General features: G+C 41.7%; 1 protein-coding gene across 2 annotated transcripts in view; it reads right to left on the reverse strand.

The window, feature by feature from the left end:
* The window catches only part of ZC3H12C (zinc finger CCCH-type containing 12C), a 61,755-nt gene that overhangs the window by 26,278 nt on the left and 22,448 nt on the right, over nt 1-13,029 (reverse strand). The window contains exon 1 of one of the 2 annotated variants that reach the window (XM_060234841.1): nt 2,697-3,062. The exons of the other annotated variant lie outside the window; for it this stretch is intronic. The gene's annotated coding sequence lies outside the window, so the exon portion shown is untranslated. Of the gene's footprint in view, nt 1-2,696; nt 3,063-13,029 lie in introns of those variants that run through there. 2 annotated transcript variants of the gene reach the window in all.

The raw sequence follows: 13,029 nt of genomic DNA on the forward strand, positions 1-13,029 counted from the left end.
ACTCATAGCCCATTGCCACTAACAAATCACAACAGTATCCTAATAAAAGGATACAGTTCAAAACCCACTCTTTGGCTGCCTTCATAAAACTAGCACCAAAAAAGTATCTTAAACAAGAAAAAAACCTATGGAAAGCTATGTTGCTTAGCAACCAGCTTTTCGTTGCTAGGATGCACTCCTTTAACAAGCCATCATGAATGCTAGCGCAGCGCAAGAATAATTTGGTAGGAACAAAGCCTATGAAAAAAGACGGGGACTTAAGTGCGTCTGGTATACCCTCAGAGAACAATGCAGCTGCCAAACCAATCTGGAAGCTCCGACATCATTGTTCCATAAACCCTGCAATCTGCTCTGACTAGAGGAAGTATATTTAATGGGTAACACTTTTAAGGTGAACTGAAAAAGTTTAGGACACCTCATGTATTGCAATAGTAATACAGTGAGATAATGGGTCACTCACCAAATCCATGCTCTGTGAAAATTCTGCCTTGGCATTGAACACTACACTACCTGGAAGCAACTGCCACTAATATAGTCAGATGGACTTGCATTTTTATTATCAGGGAATAAGTGTGTTTTGTTTGGCAACCGATGAAAAACAGGAAAAGAAGCTGACAGTGGCAAAAGTTATTATCGCTAGAGAGGTTTAATGTATAGAAACCTTGAGAGAGATGTCAGAGTGAGTCACTGGTTATTTGGAGGAAAAGTACACAGCACTTACCAAAGTAGGCATTGTAAAGTGTAGCTCTGGACAAACATTACAAAAATGTTTTTAAAATTACAGAAGCAACAGAAACATTTAATATAGCACAATTTCACACAACCTTACAACAGAAACAAGCAAACATATTTCATAACATGCTTACTTTTTGACCTCATACTGACTTGGAAATAAATCTCACAGATTACAATGAAATATACTTTAAAGCTTCCCTAAGATCAGAGACTGGTCTTTTCTGAACATTCAAGAGAAGTAAAAAGAGTTTCCGAATATTCAAGAGAAGTTTTTAAAATGAGCAAACAAAACTTTGGGCTCAAGCACAGAACTTTAAGGCAGTTATTTTAATGCTCATGACAAATCAGAAAACAAGACTTGATGACCACCATGGCTTGTATTTCTAAAATATCATTCCTATCAGCACATAAGTAGTCTACACTTAAATATTTATCTAGTCACACAAATGTGGCACCCATGGCATTATCAAAAAAAACCCTTTTAGCTACACCACTATAAGACATTAATCTTTAGAAACAACATCTCCAAATGATGCACTTTGAAGCATATGCATTATACCCACTGAAAAAGGAACAAATGAAAGAGATTCAGGAAGGAAAATGCTAAGTAATTGTCTTGCATCAAGAACTGAGGGAGGCCTTATTAAGAGATGCTTAAACTTGAATGAATTTACACTAATATACACTAGAAACACAACTTGTAGGTTGATTCACTTGCCACAGGTTTTATTTCAATGCTTGTCCTCTTGAGACAAACACACAAATCATTTTTAAAACCAACTTCTAAACAAGAGCAGGTAGTGTCCTTAGAATTATGAGCAACTACTGTTCTATATCTCTCATCTTCAGCATTCCAGACTCAGTGGCAAGTCTCCTTCCTACAAAACAGCAATATTTTCTCATTAGATGAAAAGTGTTGCAGAAGTCCAAAAGACTGTGTCCATTTTAAGTATGCATGATTTTAAAGCGAATGTGTGGTAAGTGGTCTAAGTGGCCAATACATCATAACACAGATCAAAATAATGAATATGTAATAAATATCTACTGTAAGAGTTTTAATGTATTTAATTACCATTGTATTTCAGAGTGATGCAGACAACAGCTCTCACTCTAACAAAGGAAGGATGTCCCGTTGAACAGATTGGTTAATGCTCTGGGGCAACAGATGTCTACTGGAACTGCAGGAGACCAGCAACTGGTGGCCTGCCCATCTTCTGAAAACTTTCAATAGACTTATGCATATGTTCACACAATAGGGCATGTGGTAGAAATGCAAACCTCTTTTTAACCCTTTCGCATGCCCTTCTACTTATATAGGAAGGTCTTTTCTTTTATGAAGCATTAATTCAAAGAATAAAATGTTCTTCCACCAGACAGCCGAACCCAAAATACAAAGCACACTAAAAAAACAAACCCATGAATCATGAATTCCAGAAGAATACAACATAAATCATAAATGCATACAAGATTTAAGTTTGAATTCACAAAAATATCACAGGTTAATGGTGAAATTGACTTTGATTTTAATGAAGCTGTACCCTTTGACTACATCATATGCTACAAAGACAACTGAAGTTGAGTTAGATCACAAGAGCTGTCCCTAATATAGCGAAAGTTCTTTCTAGCCTTGTACCATCAGTGTATGTTACCAAAACATAGTAGAATTTTGAAGGCCAGTTGCCAATTGAATCTTAACTTGTCAAAGACTATAAAAATCCAATTGTAATAAAAAAAAGTTCTTATTGGCCATCAACCATTGCCAAAAAACCATCATTTCTTATTTTTGTTATCTTAGTTCATTGATGTATCAGATGTAAAGGACGCATTTTTAAAGGGGGGGGGGTCAGTATTAAAAACCTTGGCACATTTGCTGCTTTTTAAATGTGGGATGCAGATGAACATCCTGATGGCTCAGAAAAATAAAATTACCAGCCTTGGCAAAGGCAAGTATAAATACTTACGTTAACTGGAAAGCACACTGAAATTTGTTTCTTGTAGCAGTTCCAGAAGCAACTCCTTAACAGGACTTCAGCTGCAAACTTCCAGGCAAGCAAGCAGAACAATGAGTGGTTGACCAGATGGAATGGCTACGTCTTTGCTTAACCTATTACTGAGCAGAACGGTGACCAATCACAGGCCAGAAAAGGCTCACAATTAGTTGGCCAGGCAGATGCAAGGCAACCTCCCCACCCTGCGTCAGGTTTGTAGGTTTCTAAGAGAAGCAAGTTGATGTCATTCTCAGGGTCTGCCCCGGGCAGCATGTGTATTAACGAGGGGTGTGCAGCAACAATAGGCCATACAAAAGAGACTAGCAGGCAGCTGCTGTATGAGAGCCAGAGTCATTAGGGAGCAGGCTGCCAACAAGAAACACCTGGCCTGGGCAGACTTCAGCTTTTTCTCATTGTTTCTAATTCATGAAACAAAGAAAGGGAATTATTTTTAAGTAGTAAAAGTTGCAAGGTTCTACTAGAAAGAACTAAAAAAACCCCCACAAAGAACCCCAACCCACGGCTTATTTCACTTTTCTTTGAGGGCAAGGGGGAGGCGGGGAGACAGAAGCAACAATATAGGAATATTAGCATAATTATACCTGTGTTCTTCTCCAGCTTCAAAAAGTGAAATCAAATTGAGGGAATTAAAACGCAGGACAGGGAATTACTTCCAAAAGTGTTTGATTTCTTCAAGCGTTTGTTTGTGTTTTCATAAAAGGCCACAAAACCTCCGTTCATGCACTGCATTGTGTATGAGAATAAGTGCATTTGAGTATCAATGGAACTGGGAAGTGACAGATGACAACTGTGGGAGGTTGTCACTTTAGCAATCTCATTATTGGGAGGTTTATAACAGTTTTGAGGATGGAATCAAGAAATGTTCAGAGGGGAGAAAGTTGCAATAATACTATAGGGAGTCTACTTATTTCATTTCATCACGTTTAATATATTTGTAAGAAACTCAGTGGTTTGGCAAATATATTATTAATCTCAAAATCTACCTGTATACGTGTTGATTTAACATTCCAGTCACATGCAACTAGAAGGATAAAATCAACCTGTGCAGTCAAGGCAATCTTGCACTTTTTACAAGTAGAACTCCACCACCGAGGAAAGTTCCATTCTAACAGAGGTTTTCATAAGAGCCTAGTTGTATCAGAATGAACCATATAGAAGTATATTAAACAACTTTTCAGCAATATTCTACAGACAGATACAAAAAACTAAAAAAAAAAAAAATCCTACAGAAATAACCATTGCCTTTTCAGAGGCATAGAAGATCTACTGGGAAGTACTGAATAAGACCTCAATGGAGCAGAGAAAATGAATTATTTCCTGTAAGGTATAGTTTAGATAATCTCTTAAATTTTAGATTTCAAAGCTATCCAAAATAAATTGAAAATGGCTCATGCAGTTTAATGCACCATACTGGAACATGTATTTTCTAGATGTCCATATTTACAAAAGTTAAGTGGCGGAAGTCTACTGTGTACATTGCTTCACTTCTGGGGGTGGCAGTAGACAAAGTTACAAAGATGAAAATAAACCATGCATTTTAAATAGTCCTGAAAAATTATTCCTAAAAAACCCACCCATGTCTTCAGACTATTCTGAGGTTTTTCATCAGAAACAGGAGGAGTCTCCTCTCTTACTTATAATGTGAGCACAAAGAAAAAGAGAAAACGACCCAAGAACACAGCAGGAAGCCTGATCTCCAGTACTGGATTAAGCTTCTTTGCAAACAGCAAATAAAGGCAGTGATCTGAAAAAGCTAATCAGTCCCTGCTGTGGTATTTAGACTACCTCAGTTACTGGTATTGGATAACGTTAAGCGTATTAAAACAGCTGTAGGTGAAATAAGGAAGCCCTGTCTGGTTTGCCCAGTTGCAAGCACCATCCTGCAATCTACCCGGCATCATTTTTGTTAGTCTAGATGTTGCTAGGGTTTTTTCCCCCTACTAGTTGTAAAGCTATTTATTTTGGAGTGGAGAGTTGAAGGACAACCACAACTTTAACAACAAAAAGTGAACTGAGGAGCTCAAAGTAGTAAATATTCAATTGCATCCAAGTTCAGGAAATTTGCCTAGCATTTCCCTGTGCATTGAACATAAAGTTATTATCTGCAGAAATCACCCCTGGTGCAATTTTACAAATAGCACTTCATCCTGTGTGTGTGCGCACGCGTGTGTGTATGAGATTTCCACTCTCTGCTTTTTGTATCTGACAAAGTGGGCACCAACTCCCCCTCTACTAAAATATGTTCAACTTTCAAATGCTGCAGAATACTTTCTTCTAAACTTCTGTAGATCTTACTAAAATAATGACTTTAGGCACATTTAGTTGAAATTATCAGAAAGAGAAATCATGCAAAATCTGATCATAACATTCAGGGGCTTTTTTCTGGCCTGCAAAATCAGATAATAACAATCAGGGGCTTAAGCGATGTGCTGCAAACCGCTTGGCTCACAAACACTCAAGAATACCAGTGGGATTACTGTAGTGATAGGCAAGTTTCCTATAAACTCATTTTGTAATTAGTTTTTTCTGAGCTTTTTTGAAAAACTATTGAGAAAAGTGTGAGGCTGTTCTAAAAACTGGGAACACTTAGAAAACCTAAGCCTAGTGGAGGAGTTCATCCCTAGGGGTCTTGATAGTTCTTCTTTCCCAAACAAGTCTCCTTGTGTAGGAGGATGGGGAGCAACTGAGGTTGGGTGGGCAGTGTGTCCTTAATAACTGGAAATTCTCAAGCATGGCAAGAATGTCGACTGCTGGGATAGATAAGAATTGTAATTCTCAATGCCTCCTGCTCCTGAAGCAGGAGGCATCCTAAATTATGAATCCTATGCATTTCAGAGCCAATGGCTTTAAGACTTCCTCCATAAGAGTTCCTTCCCTTTCCTCATCCTACAAGGATACATTTGTGTGGGACCAGGGCAACTACAGTTGTATGCAAACCGTGTAGGAAAAAGACATGATGAGTCAGACAGGAACTTCAGAGAGAGTTTGAGCTCAGGTTCAGGGATTCTGAGCTTAGGACGTTTCAAAACCCCAGGTTCTAAAAACCACAGCCCTAAGATCCAGATGAAAACTTTGCTGCCATGAAAACCAAATTTGGAGTATTAAAGCAAATAGTTCAGTAAGAAACTACAAAAGATGGCTTGGAGATCAGGCTCACGCACTCTGTCCTCCCCTCTCATGAACACATTCTCTCTTCCTTTGTAGCCTGTGATAATCACAATCTGCTGTGGCCTCTAGAAGAGGCAAACAATCAGGACTGTGCTCCCAAGTCACGAGCAGGATGCAAGAGAATTTCTTCTCTGTGTTCAGAGAATTTATAATCTCTTCCTGGAAAGCCTCCTCATTCAGCCCTTTCCTGTTTCAAGAAGAAGGGTCTACCCATCTAGACATTTGGCTCCGAGCAGTCTGTTTCTTTGTCACATCCTAGCAGGCCATAAGATGGTAAACCATTGTCTTACTTTAGCCACAGCCCCCAGTATGTTAGCACCAGAAAACCCTGTGCTTGGAGCTTGACTGCTCATCTCTCAGGTCCCTCCTTCCTGTCAGCTCTGATAGTTCTTCTCAGTGCACTCATAATGACTGAAACACTGGGGTGAATTCTTGTGTGGAGGGTGTTTCTCATCATGGCAAATGAGAGTCAGTTTGGTGTAGTGGTTGAGTGTGTGGACTCTTATCTGGGATAACCGGGTTTGATTCCCCACTCCTCCACTTGCACCTGCTGGAACGGCCTTGGGTCAGCCATAGCTTTCACAGGAGTTGTCCTTGAAAGGGCAGCTGCTGTAAAAAGCTCTCTCAGCCCCACCTACTTCATAGGGTGTCTGTTGTGGAGGGGGGGGGGAAGGTAGAGGAGATTGTGACTGCTCTGAGATTCAGAGTATAGGGTGGGATATAAATCCAATACCACCTTCTTCTACTACTTTGCTATAAGTTAGACCAATCTCAACAGATCTTGAAAACTAAGCAGGGTCAGCTCTGGCTAATATTTTGATGGGAGACCTCAAAGGAATGCTGGGAACATGATAAAGTGACAGGCAATGGCAAACCACCTTTGAATGTCTTGTATCTTGAAAACGCTATGAAGTCACCATAAGTCAGCTGTGACTTGAAGGCAAAAAAAGTTGAAGTCTGCAGCTGGGTGTCTCTGGTTGACAGTTGCTTCTTGACACTGTGAAGACCCAGAATGTTTAGGGTTTTGCAGACTAGAGTCAAAGCTTTAATTTTTGCCTGCTTACCAACAGAATTGTGTTCATATTGGTGTAATACTGGTCTGCTCACTTGACGTCAAGCAGCCAGCAGCATGTCACACCAGCTGTAGCTTCCAAATCATCTTCATGGGGAGATATAGTGAATAGTTTGACACTGGCAGGACTCTGTCTTCCAGCAGAAGACAAGATGATGGACCGAGCAAAGCCGGTAAAAGGCACTTCAACTCTCAGCTGATATCTGGGCACCTAGAGCCAGAAATGTCTCTACAAATACCCCATGTGGATGTGATTCTTTAAGAAGAATGTCTATAGTAGGCCTTTATATTTTCCTGCCAAGTTTTTCTATGCTATCTTCCAAAAATGGATTTTCACTTTCACTGATTTAGAGAAAAATTAGAGACATTAGCTGGACTTTGTAAGTGCCTGTGGAGTTTAATTGATTTATTTCCCTTTGCCCCAAAGACCTACTAACACACAATGCAGGCTTAACCAGGAGTCACCATCATGTCCTATCCAGCCTGAGGAAGAATTCTGAACAAAAAAGCTCATACACTGTTATGTATCATTTGGATACTAAGCTATAACTATATAGGTCAATAAATCTAATTATTGTTTCTTGAGGAGAGGCCTGACAACCACTCCCTTTCAAGGCAGCCCCCATGTATTCCCTGAGCAAAGTATTTCACCAATAACAGATCCAAGTTACAACCACATAATACCTCTTTTGTCATTCAGGGGTGTCAAATACGCAGTTTGGGGGCTGAATCAGGCCCTCGGAGGACTCTTATCAGGCCCCTGAGCAACCGGCTGTCGTCTGCTTCCTTCTCCCTATCTCTTGCTACCTTCTCCATAACAGCTTGCTTTGTAAGGTTTGCTCAACTGCACAGGAGCTGCAGAGCAAAACTTCTGTTTTCTCCATTGGCTGAGGCTCCTCCCTTGGGGAGGAAGGGGGGAGGAATAGCTTGCTTTGCCAGGCTCTCTCAATTGCACAGCAGAGCTACTGAGCCAAGCCTCTCTTCCTTCTATTAGCTGAGGCTCCCCCCTCAGTCCCCTAGGGAAGGAAGGAAAGAGCCAGAGCTTCCTTTGCCCAGTTCCCTGGTTTCCATGGGAGAAATACAAAGAAAGCATCTTTAAGACCAATGTTTGCTAATGCTTTAAGCATCTTTAAAAAAATATGTTTGTGTTCTTTATAAAATTTTTATCGCTGCTACCTAATCTTAAATAGGTACACACATGGCCCGGCCTGACATGGCTTGGCCCAACCTGACATGGCCCGACCCAAAAAGGTCTCATTTATGTCAGATCAGTCCCTCATAACGGATGAATTCAACACCCCTGATTTAGATGCATCTCTACAGCTTTCTCTGAATCATTTGCTAAAAGAAAATTCCTAGAAAGATCTGGATATTTCACAGGATTATTTTTCAAATGTCAGGGCAATTGTATTCATTTATGTACATGCTGTTAGAAAACGATTCATTTTAGGTTTGCAACCAATATGCTAGATTTACTACTAGAAACAACAAGAATAACAAAGAAACCTTAGCGGGAACAATGTATAGTTCTTGTCACATTAGTAACAGTGTCTAATGTTATTACCAGAAAATACACAGGGCAGATGAACAAAGAAAGCTCTAGTTCTGTACCAAAGCCTTCAAATTCAGCAAACTGAGCAGTCTAGCCACCATCACTCACTGCTATATTTAAAACACAATGCTGAAATTTAAGAGGTTATTACAGGTCACTGAAAAGCAGTCTGCTTAGCTGTTCCCCATTTTTCTGCATCCCTCAGCCCTGAGGGGTCAAGGATTCTCCAATCTAAGTCTCAGCAACAGGAAGCTGGGCATCAGAGTTCACTGCTAAGGAGGGTCGGCCTTGCCACTAGGCAAACTAGGTGACTGCCTAGGGTGCTGGTCTTCTGGGGGCACTGAATTAGGTGCCCCCATGTAATTCGGTGATGTCATTGGTGGGGGGGGGACCAGAAGTTAGCCTTGCCTAGGGTGTCAGACAGTCTAGGGCTGGTCCTGCTGCTAAGCTATCTCTGGGCATGACTCTACAGGTCTCAACAGAAGCTGTAGTATTTGGTGAAGCTTCATTTATTGCATAGGAAACTTCATTTATCATATGTGTGCGAAGGAAACAACCAAGGAAACTCTGCATCTCAGCAACTGGAAAGCAGATACTTTAGATCTGTTCTTGTCAATTCACTGATCATTTTCTAACCTGTCTTCCTCCCAATGGGATGCAAGGTGTCAAAACAGCCAAGGCGGGGGGCTTTAAATGGTGGCAGTATGCCACATCTAAGAACATAAGAGAAGCCATGTTGGATCAGGCCAATAGCCCATTCAGTCCAACACGGTGTCACACAGTGGCCAAAAAAACCAAGTGCCATCAGGAGGTCCACCAGTGAGGCCAGGACAATAGAAGCCCTCCCACTGTGCCCCCCAAGCACCAAGAATATAGAGCATCACTGCCCCAGACAGAGTTCCAACGATAAGTTGTGGCCAATAGCCACTGATGGACCTCTGCTCCGTATGCTTATCCAATCCCCTCTTGAAGCTGTCTATGCTTGTAGCCACCACCACCTCCTGTGGCAGTGAATTCCAATGAATGTGATTTGGTCTTAACAAGCAATGAGGGGCTCCCTCGCACATCATGTGGGAAGCCATTCCACCAAGAAGAAGCCATCACTGAAAAGAACAGGCACTGATCAATCTCACAAACATTTTCAGTTGCATGAAGATGATATAGGGGGACATATCAGGACAGGTAGTTTTGCAAGTATGTGGATCCCAGACCATAAAGGACTCCATAGAAAATAACAACACAACTGAACCCAGAAGCTAACAGGTAACTAGGTGTAAAATGAACAGTTTTCTTGGTTCCCAATAGTAAATTAGCTGCCATACTTTGAACTAACTGAAGCTCTCAAATTGTCTTCAAGAGTAGTTCCATATAGGATGTATTGTATAATAGTGTCATCTCACTAGTCTATTATACCTCACTTCTCCTTATTCTGCCTAACTAATGTTAAAAGAAAGTTTTAATGAACCATGGAAACATGTATTTACTGGATAAGTAAAACTTTGTCTGGTTTAATGGTAGGTAAGTGGTAGGCAACTTCAAGTATATTATCTCGCTTGGCATTCAGGACTGGTTCTCTGCCCAAGCAAGCAAGGCAAGCCCCTAAGGCATGGGTGGTGCCACTGAGACTCATGCCATGAGACAATGTGACTGCCATGGCTTATACCTTCACATTACACACTAGACCTCTACAGCCATCACCTAAGTCCAATCTGAACTCCTGAGGTGCTGGCACTGCGAATCACTCTTCTCCCAGGGTGTCTGCTCAATTACAGCCTTTGTCTCTCCCACCATTTCCTTTTCTGGCACACCAACATTTCTACAGGTAGATGCTGGGTTTTCTTCCAGCACATGTCAAAAGGGTAGCCTGCCTTGACATTAAGTCTTCTAGTACAGCTAGTCAGATGCCCAGAAATCTATTAAATAAAGCATAACAACAATGATGGCCATTCACTGTTGCTTATCCCTGAAATGTATTACTCAAAAGTACTTTGCCTATGAGAGATGTTTCATTTTTAGCCACTGTGGCTAAAAGCCATCGAAGAAACGATCATTGGTACTTACCATGAGGGGTCATTCTCCTCTGAGTACAGGAGGACATCTTGGGTGCTTTCCACCATCTTGTCAGGGAGGCAGGAAATAGAATAATTCTTCTTCCTCTTCCTTGACCCTGGAGCACCCAGATCTCCTCAGTTGGGATACTCCAAGAAGTAGTTTCTAAACTATCAACCTTACTCAGAAGAATGAAACAGTAATAACATTAATAACAGTCAGTTAATATGCTAAAGGCATAACAGAAAAGAACTGTGAAGCAGCAAGAAAAAATGAAATAGATATGGCAGAACAGACCCTAGCATGAGCGATGCGATGTGGCGGGCAAGATGTCCTCCTGTACTCAGAGGAGAATGACCCCTCATGGTAAGTACCAATGGTTGTTCTCCCTCTGAGTCGGAGGCCATCTTGGGTACTCCTATAGCAGTAGATTAATGACTGGGTGGGGCATCGCTCTCTTCTGGTAATACATGTTGTAACACTTTTCTGCCAAATGCTGCTTCTGCGGAACTGTAAGTATTTAATTTGTAATGTCGAACAAATGTTGAGATGGAAGACCATGTCGCAGCCTTGCACACTTCGTCCACTGAGGCATATTTGTTAAAAGCTGCATTAGTTGCTGCGCTTCTGGCTGAATGGGCTCTAATCCCTTTGGGTACTTCTAATTTCATTGCTCTATAAGCTTCCGTGATGCATTGCTTAATAGCATAACTGATGGCTAAGGTTGACATCTTCTGGCCCAACCTTGATTGCGTAATGTTGATAAACATGGCATCCGTCTTCCGAATTGGTTCTGTCCTGACTAAGTATGCCTTCAGGCAACGTCTAACATCTAAATTGTGCCACATTCATTCCCTAGGGTGTTTAGGGTCTGGACAGAATGATGGCAAATGTAGTTCCTGTGATTTGCGGAATTTAGATACGACCTTGGGTTGAAAGGTAGGATCTGTACGAAGAACCACTTTGTCTTTGTGAAAGATACAGAGTTCTTTCTTTACAGACAAAGCATTAATCCCCAAAACCCTTCTTGCTGATGTGATCGCTATCAGGAAAATGGTCTTTAAGCGTAACCATTTTAGTGAAATGTCCTGTAAGGGCTCGAAGGGTGATTTTGTGAGTGCCGACAAGACAGTGTGTAAACGCCACATTGGAAACCTGTGTGTTTGTGGAGGACACTGGAGTGTGGTCCCCTGTAAGAATCTTTGTACGTGTGCATGTCTGGAAACATCTTTGCCCTGTATCAGGCCCAATACAGAGGATAATGCTGCTACTTGCCTACGTAAAGTGGCTGGTTTCAGACCAGATTGTAGCCCATCTTGCAAGAATTCTAAAATGTATTGAATTGAGGGGTTTAGTGGGTCCCTTGCTTTCCTTCGGCACCACCTATGAAACGCTTTCCAAGTAGCATTGTAAATCCTGGTGGTGGACTCTTTTCTGGAGGCCAATAATGTATTAGTAATCTCTGAAGAGTAACCTAACTTCAGGAATGTAGACCAATTTCCACACGGTCAATTGCAGCCATTCTGGGTGTGGGTGCCAGATTGGGCCCTTTGTCAACATGTCTGGAAGGATCTTCAGCCGCAGTGGTTGAGTGGTCGATAGTTTTTGAATAGAAGAGAACCATGGGCGCCGTGGCCACCACGGAGCTACTAGGATAACTTGTGCTTTCTGTTGTTGTGCCTGCCGAAGGAATCTTGATAGTACCGGAATTGGAGGGAAGGCATACAGAAGTCCCTGCGGCCAAATCCCTGTCAGAGCATCCACTGCCACTGCAGCTGGATGGAAAAACCTGGTGTAAAATGTTGGTACTTGATAATTGATGTGAGAAGCAAACAGATCCACAACCGGTTGACCAAACTGTTCGACTATCTGTTGGAACACTGACATCTTCAACCTCCATTCTCCAGGTTGTATGGTCATTTGACTGAGCCAATCTGCTTGGATGTTGGTAATGCCCTTGATGTGTTCCGCCCTGATGGGCAGAAGGTTGTGTTCTGCCCAGTTGAAGTGTCTTTGCTTCTCTGGATAGGGCTGAGGATCTCGATCCCCCCTGGTGGTTCAGGTAGGACTTTGCAGCCACGTTGTCTGTTCATATTAGAACATGTCATTTCTGCACTAGATTGCTGAAGATTAGTAGGGCTAGACGGATTGCTCGTAACTCTAAAACATTGATCGGGAGTTGAGCTTCTGACGTTGACCAGCGACCCTGTGACAGACTGGCATCCGTGAACAGCTGTACTTCTCTGGCAAGGTAGTAAACTCTCCCTTGTCGAAGATTGGAGTCCTTGGACCATCACATCAAGGACTTCTTGACCTCTAGTGTGACCTTGATCTGTGGATTCTGTTTTTCCATGATCTGGTACTGATGGGGATGGAGCAAACTTTGTAAAAGTCTCGTATGTAGTTTGCCCCACTGAACTGTGTCCATGTTTGAAATAAGTAGA

The sequence above is a fragment of the Heteronotia binoei genome, chromosome 3 (assembly GCF_032191835.1).
Source record: "Heteronotia binoei isolate CCM8104 ecotype False Entrance Well chromosome 3, APGP_CSIRO_Hbin_v1, whole genome shotgun sequence".
Lineage (NCBI taxonomy): Eukaryota > Metazoa > Chordata > Lepidosauria > Squamata > Gekkonidae > Heteronotia > Heteronotia binoei.